This window comes from Phaseolus vulgaris, chromosome 6, assembly GCF_051622355.1.
Source record: "Phaseolus vulgaris cultivar YP4 chromosome 6, ASM5162235v1, whole genome shotgun sequence".
NCBI classification, from domain to species: Eukaryota; Viridiplantae; Streptophyta; class Magnoliopsida; order Fabales; family Fabaceae; genus Phaseolus; species Phaseolus vulgaris.
This window is the reverse complement of record NC_143503.1, coordinates 19,530,332-19,538,113: the sequence shown is the minus strand read 5'-3', so window position 1 is coordinate 19,538,113 and position 7,782 is coordinate 19,530,332. Positions and strand designations below refer to the sequence as shown.

Here is a 7,782-nt window from a genome sequence, read left to right as displayed (position 1 = left end):
ACAAGAAAAGTGTTGATGGAACTTTGTTAAAATATTTGGGAGAATCTGAAGCTTGTGTTACATACGTTGAAATTCGTGAAGGTATCTGTGGTGCTCATCAAGCAGGAAGAAGAGAAGAGTGAAATGGTTATTACTTATTAGAATTTCTAATTCTATAATCCAAAAATAGCTAGAATTTCTAATTTTATAATCCAAAAATAGTCATCCAAAAATAATCCAAAAATAGTCATGATCTTTCATGCCAATTATCAAAAATATGAATTAAAATACCTGAATTCATAGCGATGATCGTCGATTGTTGCAGAATCTCTACGGTAATAAAAAACAGGAGGTTTGTGGTCTTCCTCAACCAAATAACCTAATTCCTCTATGGGACCTTAGTCTCTCTTCTTAATGGGGAGAAGAAGGTGTGTTTTTGTTTTGTGTGTTGGGGACCATAACCAATAGCCTATATTTATATTGCTAATTAAGATTCCCATAATCCCCTTAATTAGGCAATATTGGTATCTACTCATTTAATCCATATCCACATTATTAAGGTAAATAGGAAATATAATTGTATATTATAACCCATTAATAGGAAATCAATCTGTTATTTCCTTACAATCTCTCACTTGGGTTATATATTACCTTGAACACAATTATATCACAATTCTTTAGGCGCTCATCTGTATCCTATTTATTTTAATTTTCCTTATGAACAATCTGGTCCATCAAATACAAAGATAAGGGAATTACCGCGATATTTATCACAATTAATTTGTGACAAGACCACGACAATCACCACATATCAATATACCAAACGACATAAATCTAATGTGGATGAGTAGCATGGAAATTTCGTAAAGTGTTATCTCAAAGTAATGGCAATTTCCAACTGATGCTACTTTATTCTTTAGTGAGATCATTCCAAAATCTTTATACACAATTAAAATTATTTAATAAAGAACATAGTGAATTCAATCATAGACATATAAACCATCAACTTTATTCTACAGAAACATAATAAGCAATAGAATATCCAAAACAAAACATAGAACAAGAACACTCCCACTAAACCAAGGTATCATCTTGAATAACACCCATATGTGCAGTGTGCTCATGAAAGACCTTAGGTATCAATCCCTTGGTTAATGGATCAGCTAGCATAGATTTTGTTCCTATATGTTCTATACAAATTTGTCTATTTTGAACTCTTTCTTTCACAACTAGAAACTTAATGTCAATAAACTTTGACTTCGTTGAGGTTCTATTGTTGTTGGAATAAAGGACTGCAAAGTTGTTGTCACAATAAATCTTTAGCGGTCTTTCGATTCCGTCTACAACTCGTAATCTCGTAACAAAATTCTGAAGCCACAGACCGTGGTTGGATGCCTCATGACAAGCTACAAACTCCGCTGCCATAGTTGAAGAAGCTATAAGAGTCTGTTTTACAGACTTCCACGATATGGCTCCTCCAGCTAATATGTAGACATAACCAGATGTGGAGTGCTTGCTATCTTGACATCCCGCAAAATCAGAGTTAGAGTACCCAATGATCTCCAAATTCTCTGACCTCCGATAAGTGAGCACGTAGTCTTCTGTTTTCTTCAAATAACGCAACACGCATTTGGCTGTTGTCCAATGTTGTAATCCCGGATTACTTAAGTATCTACCCAATACTCCCACAATGAATGCTATATCGGGACGAATACAAACTTGTGCATACATTAGACTCCCTATAACAGATGCATAAGGAATCTTCTGCATTTCTTTTCTTTCAAGATCATTTTTAGGGCATTGTTTGAGACTAAATTTGTCTCCTTTGGCTACAAGTATATCTCTTGGCTTACTATCTTTCATGTCGAATCTACTCAGAATTTTATCGATATAGGTCCTTTGTGACAATCCAAGAATACCTCGAGGGCGATCTCTAAGTATTTGAATCCCTAATACAAAAGATGCATTACCAAGATCTTTCATTTCGAAATTCTTCGTCAGAAATTTCTTGGTTTCATGCAATAATCCTACATCACTACTAGCAAGTAGAATATCATCGACATATAACACCAGAAAGATATTTTTACTCCCACTAAACTTGTGGTACACACAATCATCAACAACATTTGTGGTAATGACTTGATGAAACCCTCTTGGTTTTAAATATCCATTTGCAGCTAATGGGTTTCGAGCCTTTAGGCAATTCAACGAGATCCCAAACGTCGTTGTCATTCATAGACTTCATCTCTTCATTCATGGCATCGATCCATTTAGAAGCGTCTGAACTACGCATGGCTTGATAGAAGTTGATAGGATTTTCCTCTGTTAAACCAATTGCATCCTCATGTTCTTGCAGAAATACGATGTAATCATCCGAAATCGCATTGTTCTTTCTCTAATGGATCTTCTTAATGGAAATTCTTGAGGTTGTTGAGTTTGATCATTAGGTGGTGCGTGAGGAAGAACTTCATTGTCATTTTGTTGTACAACAATGTCAGGGATAGGAGCCTGAACATCGTTGTTGAGTTCTGGTGTTGTGTCATGAATAACAAATGGTACAATGACCTTGTCATTTTCAACAACAAACTCTTCCTCAAAACCGACATTCCTTAAATCTTCTTCCCTCCCAAACTCAATTTCCTCAAGAAATCTCGCATTTCCCGTTTCAAAAATAGATCTTGATGTGGGATCAAAAAACTTGTAGCCTCGAGAGCATTCAGCGTACCCAACAAAATAACAGTTAACTGTTCTTAAGTCTAGTTTTGCTTCGTGCGGCTTATAAGGTCGCGCTTCAGCAGGACAACCCCAAATGTGCAAGTGCCTAATGCTAGGTTTCTTGCCTGTCCACAACTCATAAGGGATTTTGGCAACTGCCTTACTTGGTACTCTGTTAAGGATATAAACTGTGGCCTTTAATGCTTCTCCCCAAAGTGATTATGGTAAAGAAGAATGAGCAATCATACTCCTAACCATTGTTAGAATATATGGCCTTAAACGAAAAGGGGGTGAATTGTTTAAGAGGGATTTTCGCAAACTTTGAAGGTATAATGAAAATCAATGCTGAATTACAGAGAAAGAAATCAAAGAAACAAATAACCAAAAATGTTTCAAGATGATATCAGAAAAACAATCGGTTGTTTCTTCGAAACAATCGGTTGTTTTTATCAGCAGTTTATAAAAACAACTTAAAAACAGAATTTAAAGAGTTAAGGGTAAGAGATAAGCACACAAGCAATTTATACTGGTTCACTCTTACACCAAGAGCTACATCCCGTCCCCAGAAACCACTGGGTATTCCACTATGCAATCAAAACCAGATTACAAACACCAACACACCAAAGTAGTGACCTTGAAACCCTCAAGAAACACACTACCTTTGGCAAACCACACCAAGAGTGTTGATCTTGAACCCCTCAAGAACACACAACACTCCTTAGCAACACCACTACAAAAATACAGTAATCAAGGAAGAAGGGAATAGAATACACCTGGGTATTACAAAGCTTAAAGATCAGAATTACAACCCAATCCTATTCCACACACTTAAGAATGATCCAAAGCTCTTTCAAATCTTGGAAAAACTGTTTTGATAAAATCTTTCTGTTATTCCAAGATTAGGAGCGTAAAACCACCTTTATATAGACCCACGAAGTGGTCAAAAGCATTTAATAAAGGAGCCAAGTTAGTTATGATCATTTAAAACATATTAAAATCGCTTAACAGAATTCTGTTAAGGTTTTCAGGAAAACAATCGGTTGTTTTGTCGAAACAATCGATTGTTTTGGTTTGACAGCAAAGTCAACCAAGTTTTTCAAAAATAGCTAAGGTAAAACAACCTGTTGTTAGGTAAAACAACCTGTTGAATTTTTTACAGCTTTTTAGAAAACACATCTTTTCAAAAGGTTAAAGATTCAAATGAACTTGGATCAACTTAAGAAGTGAATTAACAAGTTTCAAACAACTAGACAACACACACACACCCAGCAGCAAGGTCTTCAACCTTTCCTCTTGGATTTGGAGACATCAAAGCATCTTGTTCAACAATCTCCCCCTATTTGATGAAGACAAATCCCTGGTTTGTTTGTGTTGTAGTTTTTGAACTTGAAAGGTCCTGCAAAACAGAATTTGTGCATATACAAAGCAAGTATACCAGCAGAATACCAAGGCACACAAAACCAGTTTTCTGCATAAGCCTTTAAGCAGAAAAACCAGTCAAATAACCATAAAAACCAGTGCCAAAATGAGACTTGTGTGTAGTAGAACTATGGTGAATAATAACATGGCAGCAGCAGAATTTAAACCATGATAAAACCAGATAACACCAGAGTGTATCAGCAGCACCACAACACATAAAACCACACCATTCTCCCCCTATTTGTCTTCTCAAATAGAATGAAAGAAGGGATACAAACAACAGAATTTCCAGCATTGAAAACCAGCATATAGCAGCAACATAATAAACCAGAAAACCTGTGTGTTGTAGCACCACCGTTGCAGCAACAAATCTTTGATACCATATCAGAATTGCAGCAAAATCTATGGTGTATCAGAGCTATGACAGCAGCAAAATCAATGTACCATAGACCCCAGAAATTTCAGCAAGGAGACCACAATTTCTCCACCTATCTTTTCTTCATCCAGCAATACCAGTTGGTCAAATGATTGCTCAAGAGGCGGATTTGGTAGAAATATTCTTTCTTCTGTTAAGAGCAAACCTTCCAGATGTTCCAAAGATTACATTCACAAATATTCATCAACCCCATGACCACCAATGTGGTTACCATTCATAAAAAGCTTTGAATTTCAAGGAAAACAAAGAATATATCTCTTTATGATCTAATTCAGAGGCACAAAGAATGCATATTTGACTCATAATGGGTTATGAAAGAAAAGAAATAGTTGTAATCATGCATAAGAAATCATGATAGCTTTATTCATATGTTCCAAAGGTAAAACAATCGGTTGTTTCGTGAAAACAATCGGTTGTTTTTCTGAGACAGCAAGAAAATGTTATTTTTCAAAGCAAATCATCTTTCAAAGTGATGGGAAATGCATAATGAAATACATTGATACCTTTGCATTACCTCAAGCATTTTAGAATCTCATTTGGTCTTATGAAGCCAAAAGCATAGGATGAACATATATAACTTACTTTACATAGGTCATGAATTTTTGACTTGTCAAGAATTTGAGTAAGGTGTATGCTCTTGAACTAGAAGCATCACTTTGATCATTCTTCATCATAGCACTTGTACTTGAAGGGTCCTGTAACACAGAATTGATGCATATACAAAGCAAGTATAGCAACAAGATAACAAGACACACACAAACCAGTTTTCTGCATATACAACATTAGCAGAAAAACCAGAAAAAAAAAATTTGAAGTAATCAAGTGCTTTCAAGTGCAGAGAAGCAACAACATAATGCATCAGTTTTAAAGCTATCTTATACAACCAAATCAAGCATAAACAGCTCCCCCTATTTGATCTACAAATAGACAATGAGAAGGGTTGTACAAAGCAGAAATCATAATGATAATAGAGTAGTCCAGCAATACAAACAATTTTAGGACACTGCCTCTTCATGTGTCCCAGCTTCTTACAGAAATGGCAAATGAATTCACCATTCTGCATCTTTGTTTTCTTCTTTTGAGAAGTTCCCTCCGCAGTATCCTTAGCTCTCCTTTTCATCTTATTCTTCGAGGTCAAAGCCAAATGAGCATTATCAGCCTTATCTCATTGATGTCTCTCTTCCTCTTGCATGCAATGAGAAATAAGCTCATTTAAGGACCATTTATCCTTTTGAGTGTTATAACTCACCTTAAATTGACCAAAGTGTGTAGGCAGAGAGATCAAAACCAAGTGCACAAGCAAGTCCTCAGACAACTCTAACTTAAGTGACTTGAGCTTTGATGCGAGATTAGACATCTCCATGATGTACTCTCTTATGTTTCCTTTTGCCCTGATACTTCATGGAGACGAGCTTACCCAAAAGGTTACTCGCTTCCAATTTTTCATTCTTCGTAAAGTACTGTTCAATTCCTTCAAGGAACTTTTTGGCATCCCCACTCTCATAAATAGAGCCCCAAAACGCTCCCGGAATGGAACACTTCATGATCATCAGACACATTCGGTTAGAGCGATCCCACTTCTCAATTTTAACCTCATTTGGGTTATCCGAAGTAGGAGTGGGTTGTTCCACCCTAAGTGCCAAATCCAAATCCATACAGCCGAGAACAATTTCCACGGTTTCTTTCCAAAATTTAAAGTTTGTCCCGCTAGGCATAGAGATATTATTGGCTTGAGCAGAAAAATACGGAGCAGTAGCAATAGAAACTAAATTTAGAACAAAAGAAAATTCAATAAATCTTACATAAGTTTAGAAAATCATAAAATTAAATAAAGGTAACCCCATCCCAAGATATCGGGCACTCCAATAACATTTTATCTTTGGACAAAATATTAATTTGTAAATGACATCTTGGTGTTGTAATCAAATGATGGCAACAATAACATGTTAAATAATAAATCTTCCTTTGGGCCGATTTAAAATTCACATGTAAACCAAATAGTCATCACTCATTCTATCACAACAATCGTTCACGTAATTTCATTAAAATTCACCTTCCTTTGGGCCGATAAATAATTACAAAATTACATGTACGAAAACATCTATAATTCAAAACAAAATAATATCCACAAAAGAGGACACTTTGGAGACATATTGATTCAATTAAATTGTTTTAATTACAGACTTACCAATATTTAATTATAAAAAATAAAACCGTAAAATTAAAAGTAAACCATATGAGAATTAAACTAATGGGATTCTTCTGCTTAATAAACTGTATGACAATCACGACAAAGTTTCACCTGTATTGATTTATAACACTAACAAATTAACAATGATTTGATGGATCCAAAGTCCATATCACAAAAAATGATCAAATTTCATTAGTGATGGCCAAATAATTTAAATAATCACAATAACAACAATAGAGAATTGTTAGGCTTTAATAAAATTTATCAAAGAACCGCTTATGCCATATATATCTCTTGACATGTAGGTTGAATTAAAAAAAAAAATATCAATCAAAATAAATGCACACAACGCACGATTTCGGAAAAAAAAATTGCATAATTTGTTTAAAGCGCATTCCACATAAAACAAAAGCTATAGCATAATCAATAGTCCACTGGATCCACCGAAACAATAGTCCACAAAGAGTGTTATGAATTGATTTTATCAATATATACACAGCCATCAAAATACAATGGTTGGATCCATCCACTGAAGAAAAAAATAATAATAAACCAATAAAAGAATATGAGGAATTACATTTTACATATAAAACAAAAAAATGGATCCATAGTCACCCAATGAGAAGACCCTTAATATTGAATGTTGACTGTAAAGAGGCATATTCATAACTCAAACCAAATAAAAAAAATAGGGTTTAAGATGATAAAATTAAATATGTCTCTAATTCATCAAACATGATCGGCTCTGATACCACTTGTTAGAATTTCTAATTCTTTCATGCCAATTATCAAGAATATGAATTAAAATACCTGGATCCATGGTGATGATCGCCGATTGTTGCGGAATCTCTACGACAATCAAGAACAAGAGGTTTGTGGTATTCCTCAACCAAATAACCTAATTCCTCTATGGGACCTTAGTCTCTCTTCTTGATGGGGAGAAGAACGTGTGTTTTTATTTGGTGTGTTGGAGACCATAGCCACCAATAGCCTATATTTATATTGCTAATTAGAGTTCCCATAATCCCCTTAATTAGGCAAT

General features: G+C 34.9%; 1 pseudogene; it reads right to left on the bottom strand.

Annotated features, from left to right (window-relative positions):
* Positions 1–2,304: 2,304 nt before the first annotated feature.
* Positions 2,305–6,318, bottom strand: LOC150027259 (uncharacterized; annotated as a pseudogene).
* Between the last annotated feature and the right edge of the window lie 1,464 nt (positions 6,319–7,782).